The sequence below is a fragment of the Odocoileus virginianus genome, chromosome 10 (genome assembly GCF_023699985.2).
Source record: "Odocoileus virginianus isolate 20LAN1187 ecotype Illinois chromosome 10, Ovbor_1.2, whole genome shotgun sequence".
Lineage (NCBI taxonomy): Eukaryota > Metazoa > Chordata > Mammalia > Artiodactyla > Cervidae > Odocoileus > Odocoileus virginianus.
In genome coordinates, this window is record NC_069683.1 from 26,036,821 (window position 1) to 26,058,149 (window position 21,329).

General features: G+C 44.2%; 2 long non-coding RNA genes across 3 annotated transcripts; both read left to right on the plus strand.

Annotated features, from left to right (window-relative positions):
• The first annotated feature begins 354 nt into the window (after nt 1-354).
• On the plus strand, nt 355-15,856 carry LOC139037012 (uncharacterized). 2 transcript variants are annotated; one of them, XR_011489791.1, is made up of 4 exons: nt 355-1,815; nt 3,861-3,947; nt 7,175-7,360; nt 15,685-15,856. It is a non-coding gene; the product is annotated as an uncharacterized lncRNA (long non-coding RNA). The 2 variants fall into 2 exon arrangements; XR_011489792.1 differs by lacking the exon at nt 15,685-15,856 and adding an exon at nt 9,961-10,098.
• Nucleotides 15,857-17,469: 1,613 nt separating this feature from the next.
• On the plus strand, nt 17,470-20,545 carry LOC139037108 (uncharacterized). The gene is made up of 2 exons (XR_011489926.1): nt 17,470-17,559; nt 20,050-20,545. It is a non-coding gene; the product is annotated as an uncharacterized lncRNA (long non-coding RNA).
• The last annotated feature ends 784 nt before the right edge of the window (nt 20,546-21,329 follow it).

The window sequence follows — 21,329 nt, forward strand, 5'->3', positions numbered from 1 at the left end:
CTTCACAACCCCATGGACCGCAGCCCACCAGGCTCCTCTGTCCATGGGATTTTCCAGGCAAGAGTACTGGAGTGGGTTGCCATTTCCTTCTCCAATGCATGAAAGTGAAAAGTGAAAGTGAAGTCACTCAGTCGTGTCCGACTCTTTGCAACCCCATGGACTGCAGCCTACCAGGCTCCTCCATCCATGGGATTTTCCAGGCAAGAGTACTGGAGTGGGGCTTTCAACCTTAAAGCATTTATGCAAAATTATGAAAGCAAAGAGTTAGAGCTAATGAGCCAACAATAGTCACAGAATGGAATTATAAAAAGTACTCAATTAACCCTAAAGCAGAAGAGAGAGATTTGATTTGTTGCCATTTCCTTCTCCAGGTAATCTTCCCAACCCAAGGATCAAACCTGGAGCTCCTGCATTGCAGGCAGATTCTTCACCAACTGAGCCACCAGGGAAGCCCATGTGTGTGTGTGTGTGTGTGTGTGTGTGTCGAGGATACATACATATATATGTGTGTGTATAAAATACGAGCAACATTTAAAAAAATCCCAAAGCAAGTAGACAAAGAGAAAAGGGGGGGAACCTAGAACAGATGAGACAAAATTAGAAAACAAATAGCAAAATGATAGAATCAAATCTAGTCATGTTAATGATCACATTAATGGTAATCATATGAACACCCCAGTTTAAAAGGCAGAGGTTGTCAAGTTGTGTAAAATAGTGATGTATAGTTATGTGCTGCTACAAAAAATACATCCTGAATATTGAAAAGACCCTGATGCAGGGAAAGATTGAGGGCAGGAAGAGAGGGGACAACAGAGGATTAGATGGTTGGATGGCATCACCGACTCGATGGACGTGAGTTTGGGTAAGCTCCGGGAGCTGGTGATGGACAGGGAAGCCTGGTGTGCTGCAGTTCATGGGGTCACAAAGAGTCAGACATGACTGAGCGACTGAACTGAACTGAACTGAACTGATAAGGACAAATGGGCTAAACAGTAGAAAGATGGGAAAAAATAACATACTGACACTAATCAAAGGAAAGTTGGAGTGACAACTATATTTGTATCAGACAAAGTACATTTCAGAACAAAGAACATTGCTAAGAAAAAGGAAGTCTTACCATAATCACATAAGGATCAATTAATCAAGAGAGCATAACAATCCTAAATGTCTATGTACCTAATGGCAAAACTGCGAAATAAATGAAGCAAAAAAAGCATTGCAAAGAGAAACAGACAAATACACAATTACAGAAATTTTTAAAAATGCTCTCTTAATAACTGATAGAACAAGTAGGCAGAAAATCAGCAAATAGTGGACTTGAATAGCACTAACTATGCTTGAGCTGATTGACATTTCAGAAAATTCTACCCAACAATAGTAGAATATACATTATTCTCAAATTCACAAAATTTGCCAAGATAGTACATCTTCTGGCCCATAAAATGTCTCAATAAATATAAATGCATTCAAGTAACATAAAGTATGTTCTTGGAGTGGATGGGCTGGTTAACTACCAACTGTTGGGTTTCACAGTCAAAGCAAAACTAACTAAAGAAAAGACTAACTTCAGGCAAGCAAAAAAATTAGCTTGCCTTGGGACTCTCAGTTTCAGATCCAACAATAAAAGAGCTTGGAAGTTGTCACTCCTGACCTTACAACAAGAAGAAAGTTGAAAAGCAGGGACTTTTCTTGGAGTCACCAGAAAACTGAGGTTTCAGAGCAAACCACCACCATGAATCTGGAGAGACAAGTGGCTGCAGATATTCAAGGTCAAGATCAGCTTACCTGAGCAGAAGCCGCCAGAACCAAAACCTGGTAGGAACAGTAGAATAATCATGCTGATAAATTGCTGAGGCTGTGTGTGGACTAACAGGAGAGTGGGACTCCCCTGGGGGCCGTTATCTTGAGAGCAGGGGGCAGATGTTTTGTAGTTTTACCTCCAAGAACTGCACCAGGTGGTGAAGTGCCAAGAAAAAAATCATCTTATGTCTTGGCAGGTAGACAAGGAAAGTAACCATTTTGAAATATGCCCAGAATATTCTCCATTACACGGGATTGATTACTCCCCAGTGAAAAAAACTTTTCAGAGCCTTATCTCATCTTGGGAAAGAGCATTAAAAAAAAAAATACTGGAATATATTTGATTTAAAATGTTGTGTTAGTTTCTGCTATAGAGCAAAATGAATCGGTTATACATATACATATATCTGCTCTTTTTTAGATTCTTGGGGAAAGAGCATTTTCCTGTCTCCAGCCCCTCTAGCTTTTCTGTATCACCTAAGAGGGAAGGGATAGCAAAGAAACATTTGTTAAAAGATGCAAGCCCACAGGAAGGCTGAAATTTAATCATTAAGTTTATAGAATGCTTCCCTTCCCCCACTCTTTGCCACCACATTAACAGGGCTCCTGTATAAATGAATTACTGCTGAAAGAACTGTAAACCTCAGACTCTTTTTAAGAAGGAGTTCTTAGGGAAACCCAAAGACAACAGAGGAGATTTTTAAAAAAGAACTCTAGAGACATTTGAAGCCCCTGGTTTCCTTATGGTTATAGCAAACATGAAACACAACCCAACTGCTGGCTGGATTTACATAAAACTTTGCTAAATGGTTATTTGCCTTAGTTCCTATTACCTAATAGGTCATGTCTGCCTTTCAACGGAAAAGTACAGACATGATAAAAGGGAAGAACAAATAGTCTGAAGAGGCACGGCAAGGATCAGAACTGGGTATAGATATGATGCAGATTGTGAAATGATTGATAGGCCATTTAAAACAAGTATGACAAAAATGTAAAGGCTCTAGTTGAAAAAGTATGCAACGTGCAAGAACAATAGGTGGTAATGGCAGAGAGAAGAAAACCTTGAGAAGAAGCAAAAGGAAATTCTAACACACTGGGGAGTCCCTGGAAGACTCTGCATACCCAGGATCAGAGCAGAAAGAATGCTCTGTGTGGGCAGCTCATTCCCAAGAAGCAGAGGAGAGGAAGGTCCTGGATCACTGAGGTGGGGCTCTTTGGGGGGCAGCAGAGAGTGGAGGCTCAGAGTGTTACCTAGTGGCTGCTTCTCCACATAGCCAAATGCTTCAGAAGTGAGGAAATTTATCCCAACATGGTGATTTTGCAAGGTGTGCTTGGCTGCAGCGTGAAGGGCAGGTTAAAAAGCAGAAAGATAAGTTAGAAAGCTATTGCTAGTGTAAAAAACATCACAACTTTGATATCTTAAATCAAGTTATTTTTATCCTTGGTGCTATGGACTGAACCATGTGCCATACCCCCAACACCCTGTAAATCATATGTTGATGTCCTAACTTCCAGTGTGACTATATTTGAAGACAGGATCTTTAGGAGGTCATTAAGATTAAATGAGGTTTTAAGAGTGGGGCCTTATTTCAGTAGGACTGGTAGCATAATAATAAAAAGAAAAGAGAACTTCCCTACCGCCACCCCTGTATGCCCACCCCTTGAAAAGGCCACGCTAGGATAGAGTGAGAGAGTGGCCATCTACAAGCCAAGAAGAGAGTTCCCACCAGAAACTAACCATCCTGGCACTCTGATCTTGGACTTCTTGCACCCAGAACCATGAGAAAGTTCATTTCTGTCACTGAGGCCACCCAGCCTGGTAGTCTGCTATGGCAGCCAGCATAGACTGATACACCTGGTAATTCTATTTCATGGTACAGCCAAGTTGTGTGTAGACAAAGAGGACCCCAGTCAAAAAGGTGAGAGTCTAAAAAAGCAAGAAAGAGGAAGTGAGTGGTAAGAAGTCCTAGGTTGGCAGAGTCCTGTGGAAAGCAGATGAAATCTAGAGACTCTCAACTAAAAACTGGCTAAAAGGTAAAATTCTGCGTTCATTTCAAAAGATTCCTGGATCACCTGGAGTGCCTTGTGGACCCAACATGCTCTTCTGAACCCTCACTTACAGAACCGCTGTCTTAGAGACTAACCAGGTAGGCTGAGACCACCCTTCAAAGAGCTTTGAAGGGAGCTGCTGGGGCCGGGTGGGGGTTGGGGGGATGTTGATAACAGGAAATCAAATGATAACATTTGGAGGAGGAGGAAGGGCAGTTATTGGACCTCGCATGTTAGGAGTCAGGGTCTCCATGGAGTGTGAGGTGCTGGGGCATGACAAGAATGGAAATGGTTAAGATTAAACTCGCATTAGGGAACAAGAAATAAGTAGGAATGAGGAAAGGACATTCAGTGTCTAAGTACAGTCAGCTGAAGTTGGATTATATATGACTGCTGTAGAGTTCATCAGCCTGATGTGCAATTTTCACCAGCTCTAGCTGGAGGGTTTTAGCAACAGAAATAGTGGCAGAAAAAAAATGGATTGGGGTTTACTGCAAATTAAGGAAAGTCCAGGAAAGTATAGGGGCAGATTTGCTATAAACTAGTAATTATTTTAAATGAAGGCCTAACTCCCAAATATTAGATAAGGAAAGAAAGAAAATAGAGAGGGAACTCCCCAAGTGATTGGGTGGGAGAGGAAATGGGGAGAGGAAATGAGGAAGGAGGGAAGCTTAGAGAAAGAAAAAGAAAGTCCTTTCAGCCTTTGGGAAGATTAGCACCTTAGGTATCCTTGGCCTGCCCTGGGGCATTGAATTTCTTATTCTGAATGTATGACATTTGACTCCCTGTTAGGAAGAACTTAGAGGAAGATTTCCTTTGTTTGCCCAAGGCATATAACTAAGCCCCACAGGCAGGAAGTTTCTAGAGGTGTTCTACTCTGCTCCCAGTTTCCCCAACCCCTTTCTCTGAGGCAGGGACTTCTAAGGCTTCCCTGGCTCTACTGGTGGGCTGGGAAGACCACTGGTGTGAACTTCTTTTTTCAGGTATGCCAGTAGAAATTAGACAGGTGTGTTCTTATACTTGCAATACTTAGGGAGTCCTGGAAGAGGTGCAGTGTCCACATTGCCTGCACAGGATGCTGCAAGAATAACTTCTGGCACCCTCCTTTGCAAAACGTAATCAAAAAACTTTCAGGATTTTTACCAACAAGCCAAAGGATAACCAAACCAAATGTACTATACAGCAAAGATTTTTTTCTCCCTTTTGAACAATTACATGAGTGACATAAAATGAAAATTCAGTTCAGTTCAGTTGCTCAGCCGTGTCTGACTCTTTGTGACCCCATGAATTTCAGCACGCTAGGCCTCCCTGTCCATCACCAACTCCTGGAGTTTACTCAAACTCATGCCCATCAAGTCGGTGATGCCATCCAGCTATCTCATCCTCTGTCGTCCCCTTCTCCTTCTGCCCACAATCCCTCCCAGCATCAGGGTCTTTTCCAACTCTTCGCATTAGGTGGCCAAAGTAGTGGTGTTTCAGCTTCAGCATCAGTCCTTCCAGTGAACACCCAGGACTGATCTCCTTTAGGATGGACTGGTTGGATCTCCTTGCAGTCCAAGGGACTTTCCAACACCACGGTTCAAAAGCATCAATTCTTCGGTGCTCAGCTTTCTTCACAGTCCAACTCTCACATCCATACATGACCACTGGAAAAACCATAGCCTTGACTAGATGGACCTTTGTTGGCAAAGTAATGTCTCTGCTTTTTAATATGCTATCTAGGTTGGTCATAACTTTCCTTCCAAGGTGTAAGCGTCTTTTAATTTCATGGCTGCAATCACCATCTGCAGTGATTTTGGAACCCAAAAAAATAAAGTGTGACACTGTTTCCACTGTTTCCCCATCTATTTCCCATGAAGTGATGGGACCAGATGCCATGATCTTCGTTTTCTGAATGTTGAGCTTTAAGCCAACTTTTTCACTCTCCTCTTTCACTTTCATCAAGAGGCTTTTTAGTTCCTCTTCACTTTCTGCCATAGGGTGGTGTCATCTGCATATCTGAGGTGATTGATATTTCTCCCAGCAAACTTGATTCCAGCTTGTGCTTCTTCCAGCCCAGCATTTCTCATGATGTACTCTGCATAGAAGTTAAATAAGCAGGTGACAATATACAGCCTTGACATACTCCTTTTCCTATTTGGAACCAGTCTGCTGTTCCATGTCCAGTTCTAACTGTTCCTTCCTGACCTGCATACAGGTTTCTCAAGAGGCAGGTCAGGTGGTCTGGTATTCCCATCTCTTTCAGAATTTCCCACAGTTTATTGTGATCCACACAATCAAAGACTTTACAGCAAGTCTTGCCACAAAGAGATAACCATGTCGGCATCTTGTTGTATATTAGACCTGACATTTTCATATGCAAGTATAGAAATGCATGTTTTATGAAAACGGTGTCATATTATACACATTGTTTTTCAATCTTCTCCTCCTTCTGCAGTTTATCAGTTTGTTGTGAATACTTCAAGTCTGTTTATAGTCAGCCCTTCTGATCTGTACGTTCTGTGTCCACGAATTCAACCAATAGATTGAAAAATACTTAAACATTTTTTTCTCAAAAAGTTCCAAAACACAAAACTTGAATTTACCATGTACCAGCAACTATCTATATAACATTTTCATTGTATTACTTATTATAAGTAACCTGCTGCTGCTAAGTCGCTTCAGTTGTGTCCGACTCTGTGCGACCCCATAGATGGCAGCCCACCAGGCTCCCCCGTCCCTGGGATTCTCCAGGCAAGAATACTGGAGTGGGTTGCCATTTCCTTCTCCAATAAGTAACCTAGAGATGATTTAAATTACACGGGAGGATATGCATAGATTATATGTAAATACAATTCCATTTTATGGGGCTTCCTTGGTGGTTCAGTGGTAAAGAATCTGCCTGCCAATGCAGGCAGACATGGACTTGAACCCTGGGTTGGGAAGATCTCTGGAGAAAGAAATGGAAACCCACTCCAGTATTCTTGCCTGGGAAATCCCATGGACAGAAGGAGCCTGGCGGGCTACAGTCCATGAGGTCACAGAGGAGTCAGACACAACTAAGCAACTAAACAACAACACTCTGTTTTATACAAAGGACTTGAGTATTCTCTGATTATTATATACCCGGGGATTTGGGAGCCAGTCCCCTCACTGATGCTGAGGGATGACTACATCTACACAGCATTCTTAAAGATTGCATGACATTGCACCTTTCTTCAATTGTTGAATGTTTAAACTGTAGTGTATTGGATATCCATTGACAAACTAATGCTATGTAATGAGAAAACCACAAAATCTCAGTGGCATACAGAAATAAACATTTGTTCATTGTACCAATTCACAGGAGTTCAGCTGGTCTGGGCTGGCTTGGCTGCTCTCTACTGGTCTCGCTTCTGCCTCTTCTGCCAGCTGTGGTTGGCTGAGTCGTCCTCCTCATTTTGACTTGCTTGTGTGTCTGGGACTGGCTGGTTATCAATCCCTTTAGGATGGTCACAACTGAGACAACTAGGGCAGCTCCACTGAGTGCCAGGTGAGTCATCCTCCAGGAAGCTGGAGAATTCTGGAAGAGGCCCCGTTTGAGGGCAGTGGTCCATTCTAAGTTCAGATTAGACATGCTAAATTGGATACCTTTGGTATCTTCAAGGGGAGGTTTTGAGAGGTGGGGTATGCTGTTCAGAGGACAAGTTTGGGCTGGAGTGATTAATATTTTAGTCTTATGTATTTTAGGAATTAATTGAAATAATAGATCTGAATTAAATGACTTAATTTAATTTGAGAAGAGATTAAAGAGATGTAGGAGAGAAGAAATATAGGCGAGAGGAGACTTTGAGCCCCGCCTGGAGGACTGAGGCAGAGGAGACTTACAAACCCCTCTCTCTTGTCAGAGAAGTAGAAACAGAACAGAAAAATGGTTTGTTATGGGAGCAAGGAGACAGTGTTTCAAAAAGTGGATGTTCACAAGGGCTTTGATAATTTTAAAAATTTATTTATTTGGCTGTGCCAGGCATTAGTTGCTACAAATGTAATCTTCAATCTTTGATGCAGCATGCAGGGTCTTTAGTTGTGCCAAGTGAGATCTAGTTCCCTGCCCAGGAATCGAACCCAGACCCCCTGCATTAGGAGTGCAGAGTCTTAGCCACTGGACCACCGGGGAAGTCCCTCTGATAGTTGTCGGAAAGTCAAATAGGAGAGTTGGTCTCCAAAGATGGCCCCCAAATGAATTATGCCTCCTGAAATTCACACTTCGTGTAGGACCCTCCTACACTGAATGAGGCCTGGGTTTGTTCAACTAATAGAATTTGTGACTTTTGAGGATAGGTCATATGAAGCTTGCAGCATCAATCTGGGTCTCTTAAAGTGCTTGCTCAGAGGGATGCCAGCTACCATGTAAAAAGTTTGTTTACCCTTAGACCATCATGTTGTGAAGAAGGCTAAACTGACTATGTGGATTCCACATGGAGAGAGAGAGAGAGAGAGATGATGCCTGGCCACCTCCTGGTTGTGGCAGCTGTTCCAACCTGGGTACCAAACATGTAAGGAATGAGCACATTAGTGCCAAGATGACACCAGCCCTTTGAGACAACCCAAGTAAGACCTGCCCAGCTTATCCCAGTCAATTAATAAAATCACAAGAAAGAAAAAATGAATTCTTGTTTCAAGCTACTAAATTTTATACTAGAAGAAGATGGAATTGAAAAAAAAAGTCTGCTAGATTTGGTAGTCATTATTATTTCTAGGAGCTACAGGTGTAGAAGCCAGACCAGACCTAAATGGGTTAAGAGTGGGTAGAAACTGAAGAAATTAAGAAGGCATAGAGGACTGCTTTCTGGAGAACTTTGGCTATGGATGGGTAAGAGATAGAAAGGTTGGTAGTTGGAACAGGAAATGAGATAAGGCAGAGTTTTTCTGATAGTCTCTACCACACACACACACCCACACACACACATGCACACACACAATGGAATGTTACTTAGCCATAAAAAAGAATGAAATCCTGCCATTTGCAACAGTATGGATGGACCTTGAGGGTATTATGCTAAGTGAAATAAATCAAAGATAGATACCTTATGTTTTCACTCAGATGTGGGATCTAAAAAAATGAATGAACAAAATGAAAATAAAAACAAACTTGGACACAGAGAGCAGATTAGTGGATACAAGGGGGAAATTTGGTCATGGGGGGAGGCTGTGAAATGGGTGAGGTGGGCCAATTGTATGGTGACAGATGGCAGATAGACTTGTCATGGTGATCACTCTGTAGTGCATACAGATGTCAAATCATAATACTGTACACCTGAAATATGTGTGTGTGTGTGTGTGTGTGTGTGTGTAAGTTGCCCTTGCATGCTGGCTCAGTCATTTCTGACTTGTGACCCTGTGTAGCATCTCTGTTTTTTAATATATTTGAAATTTTCTATAATCAAAAGGTTTAAAAACTGTTCTGAAACATATTCTTCATTCTAGTAAGTATTTATAGATAACAAGTTAACATTCAGTTGTGGTAACTGAGTTTAAAATATGTCCTACTCCATGGAAGCAACCCAGATGCCCATCAGCAGACGAATGGATGAGGAAGCTGTGGTACATATACACCATGGAATATTACTCAGCCATTAAAAAGAATTCATTTGAATCAGTTCTAATGAGATGGATGAAACTGGAGCCCATTATACAGAGCGAAGTAAGCCAGAAAGATAAAGACCATTACAGTATACTAACACATATATATGGACTTTAGAAAGATGGTAATGATAACCCTATGTGCAAAACAGAAAAAAAGACTCAGATATATAGAACAGACTTGTGGACTCTGGGAGAAGGCAAGGGTGGGATGTTTCAAGAGAACAGCATTGAAACATGTATATTATCTAGGGTGAAACAGATCACCAGCCCAGATTGGGTGCATGAGACAGGTGCTCGGGCCTGGTGCACTGGGAAGACCCAGAAGGATCGGGTGGAGAGGGAGGTGGGAGGGGGGACTGGGATGGGGAATACATGTAAATCCATGGCTGATTCATTTCAATGTATGACAAAAACTACTATAATGATGTAAAGTAATTAGCCTATTAAAAAAAATTAAAAAAAAATTAAAAAAAAATATGTCCTACTGATGCATACTTCTCCTCCTAGGATATTGGAGAGAATTCCCCATTCCAGTGATACTCTACAAGGGAAGGAAAAAAGAGCCAGAGGGAAGGGTTGGGTTGAGAGGACAAGACTGAACATATAGGAGAGAGGAGGCACACGGCACTGCAGAAGTTCTGAGAAGAAGGGTGAGGTGGGATCCGGGATCCAGGTCAAGGTGAGGGATGGGTCCAGTGGAGAAAGGTGTGTGAGGGTGGGTGGGGGTAGGGGGTTGAAGTCTAGAGGAGGAGGGAATTCTCATTGTTGTTCAGCCACTCAGTCGTGTCCAATTCTTTGTGACCCCATAGACTGCGGCACACCAGGCTTCCCTGTCCTTCAGTATCTTCTGGAGTTTGCTCAGATTCAGGTGCATTGAGTCAGTGATGCCGTCCAGCCACCTCCTCCTCTGTCCCCCCTTCTTCTCCTGCCCTCAATCTTTCCCAGCATCGGGTCTTTTCCAATGAGTCGGCTCTTCACATCAGGTAGCCAAAGTATTGTAGCTTCAGCTTTAGCATCAGTCCTTCCAGTCAGGGTTGATTTCCTTTAGGATTGACTGGTTGGATCTCCTTACAGTTCAAGGGACTCTCAAGAGTCTTCTCCAGCACCACAGTTCAGAAGCATCAATTCTTCAGTGCTCAATCTTCTTTATGGTCTAAGTCTCACATCTATCATGACTACTGAAAAAAAACAGAGCTTTGACAATATGGACCTTTGTCAGAAAAGTGATGTTTCTGATTTTTAACTTGCTGTCTAGGTTTGAAATAGTTTTTACTCCAAGGAGCAAGGAATTCTCAGTGGACAGCCTCTAAATTTTCAGAGATTAGGAGAAAAGTCAAATGCTACAAGGTGATGGGATTGGTAATCAGGAAATTGTAGTTAGAAGAGAATAGAAGAGATATGATAAAGTTATTCAGGTGGGTGGGGAGTGAATTTACTGGGGCAACAGAATGGAATTACAGGAAACTTTAGAACTGAACAATAGACCAGGGACTTTTAGCAGGCTAAGGAGAACAATGGAAGGAAAATGCTAATGGACTGGGAGGGAAGAGAAGCCTTGCTAATCTGACTGTACTGGTGGTGTTGATGAATGAACCCACTTTGAGGGATGTGGTCTCAGGAAGGGGGTATAGGGATCAGCCACCTGCATGTTTCAAGAGTCCAGGTGATTTGGGGGCAACTGCAGTTGGTTCTTAAAGCACTGTTTGAGAAACACTGCCCTAGGGGCTGGAAAGGGAGTGAGGCTGGATTGGGGCAGGAGGACTGTCACATTCCAGTGGGGAAGCCTGCTGGACAGACAACAGGACAGAAGTCTCTGTCGTTCCAGGTGGTCCTGTAGCTTCCTTGGCCCCTGGGAGGAGCTCAGACCCAAATGTGGGTGGCCTTCAAAGTCACCCTGCCTGTGCTTGCCCCAGGGACTTCTCATCCGTGGACGGTCACAACTGGAGTTTTTGTTGTTTGTTGTTTGTTTTTGCAACTTTTGATTCCAGAAATAAAAATGGGCTTTCAAAATCAACCAACCGACCAATCAACACTGTTGAAGTTGGCACATTTGGGCTAATTGTTTTCCTTTTCATTTAGGCTTATTTCCTACTGAGTGTGCGGTAGCACTTTCGAGTAAATCTTTGGTAATTCCTAAGCATCATGCAATTGCCTTCATTTCCCAGCGGGACATCCTAAAGTGGGCTCATTTGGAGAGAGAACGGGAATAGCAGTTTTTATAGCTTAAGGCCTGAAAGAAAACTGCTTTTTTTTTTCCTTGACAATCATAATCCACTCATGGTTTAAAAATGCATTTCAAAATCAAAAGGACTCGGAGAGTCTGGAATGTGCTAGAAGGATGTAACAAGACATTTTATTAGCCGGTTTATCTATAATCTGGATAAACTTACGTCTTGTGTCTCTTCTCTTAAAACTTCCTCAGCCATAGACTCTCTGTGTTGCCTAGATGTCAAAGAATTAAGCCTGTGTTGAATTAACAGAAGTAACAGGGGTACAGACGGAATTGCTTTCTTTTATCACGGTCTCCACTGTGACTCTCTGATTTTAATTTCCAGTGGCAGGATGAAGGAAAGGCCAGTACTCCGGGAGCGGAGCACGGCCTGAATAAAGGCCTGGAGGCCAGCAGGTCATGGGGCTGCTGTAGGGGCGGCTGGACTGAGGCAGAGAGGAAACAGGGCTGGCTTGATAGGGGAGCTGGATTAGGAAGCTGAGCAGGGGGGGCTTTGAGAGGTGCCTGGGGAAATCCTGAGCCATTTAAATGAGCCATTTAAATCTGACAGGCAAATTGGTGTTTTAAGAAGATTTACCAGGCAGTGATGTGCAGGATGAGCTAGAGTGGGTGGGGGCAGTGTATGTGTGTGTGTGTGTGTGTGTGTGTGTGCGTGCGCGTGCATTGGGAGGGGGGTGGGGTGACAGAAGAGAAGGGAGAATGAATCTAGGAGAATAAAGTTTCTGCTTTGAGACACACTTACTGAGCACCTACCGTTTATCTTGCCTTGTGCCGGGCACCAGCTTCACATGCGCTGTCTCTCAGTGAATACAACCAGCATCCGCTCTTTTGTCCAAGCTGGAACCTCTGAGTCCTCCCTGACACTTTCCTTCCCTTTTCTCCGCAGTCTATCAAGCTGTCCCATCAACTTCACACTTGTCACATCTGCCTCTTCTCTTGCATCCCCACCACCTCTATCCCACTTCAGCCATTGCTCCTCTCCCTGCCTCCCTGCCTCCGTCTCCCCTCTGACTCCTTCTCCACCTGCTTGCTAGTGGTGGTGAGGATGGTCTTCCTGAAACACGTAGAATAAGGCCACGTCCCCCAGCAGAAACCCTGCAGTGGGCTCCCCACCACCTTCAAGGGAAAAGTCTGAATCCTCAGCAAAGCCGGGAGGTCCTTGGAACGTGGGTTTGGCTTAGTTCTCCCTGCTTCCCAGCGCTCTTGCCTTCCCACCTTAAATCCTGGGCTGTGGCCATGCGAAAACACTGTCAGTGATCCTGAGAAGTCTCTTCTCCCTGTGATGACATCCTCCGTTGTACCCCTCCCCGCTGACTCATTCTTCAGAATACATTTCGCCATCCCTTCCTCTTGGCCCTTTCTGGCCACCGGTACCTCCTGGGTGCTTTCAAAGAACTGTCGCTATTGCTGTCTTAGAGCTTACCACAACACATCGGCACTGGTAGTTCTCTCCTCGGTACGTGAACTTCAAGAGAAGGGACCACATCTTCCTCTTCACCCAGCACCCTCCTGACACATAAAAGGTGCTTAGTAAATATTCAACAAATGGGAATGGATGAAGGTATAAGAATCTGGGTGGTGGGGGTAGGGAGGGAGTGTTGGTCCCATTTTACAGATAAAGAAACTGAGGATCAGGGAGTGATTTAATAATCTGTCCGAGTCTTCTCAGCTTCGCAGCCCAAAATCCACTTCAGGGTTGCTAATTTATTGTTTAGGATTTTTTCCTCTTTCTTGCAGTCACAAAATGGAAATCATCAAGGAAAAGAGCTCTGTGTAGCACCTTGGCTGATGGTTCAGAAAGCTAGCAGTAGGGCCACTTCAGGAGTGAGTGTAACAATAGATGAAAGGGTGTTGCTCTATTAGTAGGGGATTTCATAAACTGGAGTATTATTAGGTTTGGGGATTGCAAAAGGCTAAAAGACCAAATGAACCATTTCCAACATAAATTGAATATTTATTTCACTGGAAATTATTCAAATCACAAATCCTCCCTGTTTCTGAAAGCTGAAGGAGGATCTGGTTGCATGTGTTCATTGCCATTTTTTCTTTCTCCAATAAATGTTTGTTGCCTACCTTTTTTTTTTTTTTTTTTGATTGACTGGAAAAATCACACTGCAAAATGATAGATATTGTTCATTTAACTCCAGCATTTACTTTTCCCCTAAAGTAGAGTTCTGTTCATGACAGATCAGACTTCTCCCCCATTTAGCACCCATGTAAAACATTGCAAAAGATTGGGTCTGTGGCTCGAATAACATGTTTGCAGCAATCTGTTCAAGCCGCAGTAGGCATGGAAGCTCTTAATGAAACGTCGGCAGATATTAGTGTTTTATGGACTGGAAAACAGTACAAATCAAAGCACTTTGCTTACTGTTTATCTGTTTAGAACATTTTTATTTTCTAAACCTAGCAATGTTCATCTTTTTCATCTGGCACTTCGGTTTGGTTCTTTACATATTGATTTTCCCGTTCACTGGCATTCTCTGATGAATTTGGAGCACCCAGGTGTGCTGTCTGAGTGAGCAGTGGCTAGGGGTGCAGGACGGGGGGCATTCTCTGCCCTGAGACCCCTCAGTTCAAGGGCTGGGAGAGAGCAGGGTTCACTGTATAAAAAGATCATTATAAGGACTTCGCTAGTGCTCCCAGGGCCTGGGGCCTGGGTTCCATCCCTGGTCAGGGAACTGGATCACTGCAACTAAAGCCCTGCATAACCAAGTAAGTTTTAAAAAAAGGATCACTACACCTTTCTATCCCCTGTGTGATTTCCCCTTGAACCAGCAGTGTTGATCTATATTAGTTTCTTCTCAAAAGTTATGTACAAATCTTATAGTAAAAGTAGCATTCTCTTCTTAAATTTTATGAGGAGGTAAAATAGAAAGGGTCCCAGCAGGAAGCAGAATCCATCAGAGCTGGTTTATCCAGGGGTCAGCAATTTTTTTCTGTGACGGGCCAGAAAGTAAGTATTTTGGGCTTTTCAGGCCGCCTACAGTCTCTGTCACAACTGACCACAGACAACACCTAAAGGATGGGCGGTGGGTGTGACTGTGGGCCAGTAAAACTGTCTTTACAAAAAGCGAGGGGGTGGTTATTGGCTTGTGGGCCAAAGTTCACTGACACTGGTTTAGATTAAAAGATTTTAAGGGACAATGTGCAGATATGTGGGCAGCATCAGGGGAACAGACAAGGGGCATTGAGGTACCAAGATCACAGCAGCAGGAAGCTGTTACTGCCTCAAAGGCTGGAGGGGCAGGGAGATAGGAGGTGGTGTGAGCTGTGAGAATGGGGCCGTGGGAGGTACTAGAACAGTGAGCGGGCAGGGAAGAAACACCCACCTCTTTCTCCCCCCACCCGCAGATCTGCTGTGCTTCTGCTTTGTCTGATCCAATCAATGATCAGAGGCAAGGGGCCTGGGAGGAAGCCTTGCGGCAACAGCATCTCAGAACACAGAGTGTGGATTAGGTTGAGCAAGGGTAGTGGGGAGAAGAGATGCAGGGGTGAGGGGAGGCAAAAGGAGAATAAGCAGCCCAGGTGATGTCTCTCTCGCCACTAACTTCTTAGATCCCTCTCCTTTGGGGAGAAAAAGCAAGTTTGGCTGGCTGTGTCCCTTGACCCTGACTTTGTTCTGGAGCAGCAGTCCGCAGCCCTTTTGGCGTCAGGGACTGGTTTCATGGAAGGTGATTTTCCCACAGACTAGAGGGTGGGGGATGGTTTGGGGATGAGTCAAGCACATTACAATTATTGTGTACTTTATTTCTAATCTAATGCTGCCGCTGATCTGACAGGAGGCACTGGTCCATGGCCTGGAGGTTGGGGATCCCGGTTCTAGAAACGTATGCTTCCCCACAGTACTGCTCCAGCTTTGGGCATGTCCCCGGTCACAGTGATAGGTTCAGAGATGGGCTTATGTTATGATCTAATTCAGGCTGAGACCAAGGTGCAGACCTTTTGTTTGCTTGAACTATTGAGGACGTAAGCTCTCTTTTCTTCCTGGTCAATCCAAGGCTTGAAATTTGGCAGCAAGCTGACCACGTGGTGAGGCCTTCGCAGGGGAACTCACAAGAGCAAGCAGATTGCCTGGAGGTGGAGCGCCATGAGCTCAGTCGCTCAGTCGTGTCCAACTCTTCTGCAACCCCATGAACTGTAGCCCACCAGGCTCCTCTGCCCATGGGATTTTCCAGGCAAGAATACTGGAGTGGGTCGCCATTTCCTCCTCTAGGGGATCTCCTTGACCCAGTGATCGAAGCTGCATCTCCTGTGTCTCCTCTATTGGCAGGTGGATTCTTTACCACTGAACCACCTGGCAAATCCTGATCCTGAGTTCCTGGATCAAGCCGTACCTGACACAGACACTCATTTCTCAATGAGGTGAGCCAATACACTCTAGTTTAAGTGAGACCAGTTTTTGTTTGGAGCCAGAGAATCCTGGCTAAGAGAGTAAGTCCAGATTTATCACTGAAGCCAAGACCTGCCTTCCTATAACTGTGTGAACCTCATGTGAAGTCCACAAATCTAACCACCAAAGCACGCAAGAGACAATAATTCTCCTGTGCGTTTGAGTATTTTCACATGTGTGTGTGTGTGCAGCTGTGTTCGAGCAATGTCTTTATTGTCAGTATGCACACTTCTCAGACACAAAAACCTTTCTTTTTTGAATATCTGCATGGCATGGACCTCATAAGCCGCAAAGACAGCAACTTCCAAGATAATTACAGAGATCTGGTGATAACCATAGCAACCCAGTGATTCTGAAATGTAATGTCATGCAGACCGCTGAAGCTCAGAGACCCTGATGGCAACAGAGTACCTGCCCAGGTTGTGGGGTCTTGCAGGGCTTTTCTTTTCCTTGAACAGAAGGGCTTCTCACCACATGACACCTCCCACAATGATTCTTAAAGTTTTGAGTTTTTTACGGACCAGAAAAATGTCCAAAACAAAAGTACTGACATAATGTTGCCAACTTTATTTGGCTAAGAACAGTTCACAAAAGAGATAAAACAAACAACTGCCATCTCCTATTAGCATCATTTCATAAAAGAAAGGATATTTTCCCATGTCTGAAAGGAGAGGATAAAAGAGAAGCCCTTCAACAGAGCACATGTATCTTTAAGAGAAATGCACGACTTTGGGGATGCTGTGCCTGGTGGGGCACATATACATGGCGAGGCTGCCCGGATGAGGGAGGTCTGCAGGGCCTAAAGCCACTCACTCTGCCTGCCAAGGCATGAGCCCAGCATAGGCTGCGTCCGCTCGAATGAAGGGGCACTTTTTTACTTGACACAAAGAGTCTTCTCGCTTGCCAAACTGTGTGCTGACGGGGCTGTATCTGCCAGAAAGGGCAACCTTTTCTAATCTGCACAAAACACTTTTGGGGCTGGCAGTGGCTGTGCTTTAACCAGCACTTGGCATGTAGTAGGTGCTCAATAAATATGTACTCACTGGATGTTGCAGGGCTGACAGAAGTTCCATCAAGGGCCATTTCTGGTCTGCTTTCTGACTTCGGGGGCCAGGCAGTCCTTGGCTGTGCAGCTACAGGAAGCGCGTTTCGTGTCTTTTCTCCTCTCACAGTGCCCGAATGGACGTCAGCGGAGAGGAAGATTACAGCAGCCTTTCCTTGTCCTTTTAGAGGACCAGAAAGAAACCAGCCTTGTTTTTTTTTGCTTTTGTTTGTTTTTTTAAATTCAAATCTTTATTGAATTTGTTACAATATTGCTCCCATTTTTTTTTTAATGTTTTGGTGTTTTGGCTATGATGCATGTGGGTGCTTAGCTCCCTGACTTAGCTCTCTAACCCGCTGCATTAGAAGGTGAAGTCTTAACCACTGGACCACCAGGGAAGTCCCCGAAACCAGCCTTGTTTAAGTGCCTGCTCTGTGCCAGGTAGGACTTCGTCCTGTTAACCTCTTCAGCATGTTTTAAAGCTCAGGTGTGGAGCCTTTGAAGGGTTAAATAATATGCTCCAGGTCACCCAGTGGCTCACTGAGATTTTGACTGCAGCATCTGTGTCGCTAGGATTTGTGGAGTTTTGCTCTCCACACTGGGGTTTCGCCCTCAAGAAGTGCTCAGTGAATACGTGGAAGACTGTCCTATGTTCCTTGGAAACTGTCCAGTCATGGGGTTCATGGTCAGCTTCCCATCTCACTTCTCGGTGTATCTGTCACTGCTCCGCCTCTACATCAGCTCCCCGCCCCCATCCACCCTGGGTCAGCATGCTAAGTCTCTCCAGTCATGTCTGACTCTGTGTGACCTCATGGACTATAGCCTGTAAGGCTCCTCTGTCTATGGGGTTCTCCAAGCAAGAATACTGGAGTGGGTTGCCATGCCCTCCTCCAGGGGATCTTCCTGACCCAGGGATCGAACCAGGCTCTCCTGCATTGCAGGCAATTTCTTTACCATGTGAGCCAACAGGGAAGCTATTTAGGAAACAAGTTTAGGAGTTAAATCCAGGTAGATTCTCTCCAGACCACATCTTATCACACAGCTCTTCTGCTGAAGGACCAGCAACCCAAACCAGTATTTCCATCAGAGAAGGCCAGGACTTGGGATTCAGACACGGCTATTCACATGAAACTATTACATTGCCTGCAGTATTGTTGGCGGTGACACCAGAGGGAAGAGAGTTCCTCTTTTTGTAAAAGTGAATTTAACCAGCTCAGCCCTCTTTGCGGCTATGCCACGTCTCTGTCATTTTATACAGAATGTCCTTATGTAGAGGAAACATTGGTTTGCTTTACTATGTGTAGCTCATTGTTGGACTTGGGACCTATTAATAAATTTGAAATATCTGATAAAGGGCTAAAGAGGGGAAGGAAAGGAAGGCTCTTAAGGAGGAGTAATAATAAATACCCAGGGAACTGCATTTTCTTCTCAACCACATCTTGACTCTCAGTTGAGGTCGGTGGACGCTGGCCTCATGGGGGCCTTAGTGCTCCTGGGTACCAGTGCTGCACAGAGCTATCTGTGGTCCCTTCACTGCTTGGCCAGGCTGGAAACTCCTTTATCAGATACTTTTCTTACCTTGCTCTGTGTTTGCAAGCCAGAGAACAAAGTGAAGAGTGAACAAGCGGGGTGCAGTCTGATTGATATAAAGATTCTGGTTTTAGAGGAAGAGAGAACAGAGACCAGTTCACACCTAACATTGATCACAAGTCTACAGTTGTCAGACATGTGTTATATATTAATCTTCCTTATTCTGTTTCACAGTTGAGGGAACTAAGGCCCAGAAAGGTGAAGTAACTTGTTTAAAATAAAACCTCTAGCAAGCAGGAAAGCAAGAACTTGAACCCAAGTCTGTCTGGCTCAAGGTATGCCCTATGTGACTGATTTTAGAAGGCCCTAGTTCTCCTCTTCTTGTCCCATCTGTTCTTTAGGGCAGAGGTTAGGTGCCTGGGCTCTGGAGGCAGAATACAGGGATTCAATCCCTGGTTCTACCACCTCCTGCTTCTGTTACCTGAGCTCCAAGGTGTGTAGACAGAGTATCACTATGGGTCACCATCACTATAGGTCAATGTGGGAATGTGTCTAGGGGAGGTAGGACCTGAGCTTGATTGACACTGGAAGACCTGTTGGGATTTGGATAAACAAAGAGCTCAAATGAAAGATACTGCCGTGGGAGGGGGACGAGAATCAGCAAAGGTGCTGAAGGTGGGAAACTCACACTGAAATTCACACTGAAGTGCCTACTGTACTGGGCATTAGATGGTGTCTCTTCATTCATCCACTTGCTCAGTGTTTCCATCGGAAACCTCTGGTGGCGAGTCACAGACAGACTTTTCTCAGACTGAACTAAGCATCACATTTTCCTGTTAGTAACTCAAGGGTTGGATTATTGGCTCAGGTAGACAGGCATCCAGCAGTAGAGTGGGATTCACAGTTCTTACCGGAGGGAGATGAATTAGGCTAGAATGATGGGAAAGCAAACTTAGAAGAAGGTGGGGAACTTGAAGAAGAGAGCTCAAGAGTGAACCAAGAACTTAAAACTGCAGAAGACAATGAGTAAGTGGAAGACCTATTTTGCAAAAGTCCTGTTGTGATTTGTTTTTGCTGGTCACTTCTCACCTGACTGGAGAGTTAAGGAGTTTATCCCCTGTTACCCTCTCTCTCTGGGATCCATCTGTCTGTAGAGAGCATATGTGTGGCTTTGCTCTTAGGGGAGACAGGGCAGTGGGACAAAGCCCATGGCTTTTCCAGTGAGGCCTGCTCTGGGAGAACACATCTCCCTAGCTCTGGGGCTCAGGGTGGGGGCCCATAGTAATGGAGCTCACATGAGGCCAATGAAACGTGAGCAGAGGTGCTGTGGTCACCCCTGGGTGGAGGCTCTGAGAGTCAGTGTGAGGCTTGCCATACTAACATTTCCCTCTCTGCCACCAGGATTGGCAGTTTTCCAACTGCTGTTTTCCTGAGTGAAGCTGACATGGAGCAGAGCTTCAGCTGGCCCAAAGTGGACATGTGATGTGGACCAGAAATAACTCTTTGTTTTTAATCTGCCACTCCTGGGTTGTTGCTGCAGCATAAGCTACCAGTCCTAATACAAGGCTTATTTGTTACTGCGCATCTAAGCCACACTCTCCAGCAGTCATGCCAGAGATGGATGGACATCTCCACCTGCTGCACTTTTTTTCCCTTTCCTCAAACTCTGATGGGATAGAGGCTCTTATTTCACCTCCCTTACACTCTGATAATGTCCAGTTTGCAGAACTCCAGGTGATAATGAATCCTGCACCTCAGTCTACAAAAAGGAAGGTTGGAAGCATTGGTAGAAAATGTATTGGTGAGTTCTGATGTTGTGAAGTGAGTGGAAGATTATTTAGATAAACGGATTAATCTGATTGAAACGGTTCCCAGAAGTAAATGTCAATGAACCAGACGTGGTAATTTCTTGCTCATGAAGTAGTGTTAGTATGCATGTGATTTGAACTTTATGTTAAAACACAAGCACAAGATTGCCTCTTGGGCTATGGATGGTATAAATGGGATGGGGCCACCATGAATGAGAACTGTTTGTGTCAGATATGGTTAGCTCAAGCAGGATGATGAGTGAGAGTGGAGGTTCCTAGAATGTGGTGGTGAATCACAAACAATACGCCAAGGCCAGAAATATATATCTTTTGTATAGAAATTAACACAAAGCTATCTGTAAACATCTAAGCAGATTCCAAATGTGCTAGAGGTTTTGCTTCAGTGCTTCAGAATAACAAGTGTTGCCTTCAGAGGAAACAATTGTCCTCTTAAAAGTGTGTGCGGGATCTAAGGAGAGAGAGAATTACACAGTCATGTACACGTTTCCCAAATTGGATTGCTGTTAAAATGTCTGCTCAAAGAAGGGTTCGGTGGCTCAAAAACAAAACAAACAAACAAGCAAAAATCAAGGAAATATGGAGTTAAAGAAGTTTCTTTACTGCAGAACTTCTCAAAGGCTTTAATACATTAATGTTGATTGTGATTCTCTAAAAGTAGGCAGTAATTACAGCTTCTGAGCTTTTCTGACTATGGAACTCATAACTAGATTAAGAGATGGACAGAGGGTGGAGGGATAGAAGGATGAAGGGATAAATATGGATAGAGATGTATAAATATATTTCTCATTTCACTCTGCTATTTGTAAATAAAGAAGAATACTAAATGAACCTGTAAGTATACCTTTGACTGGA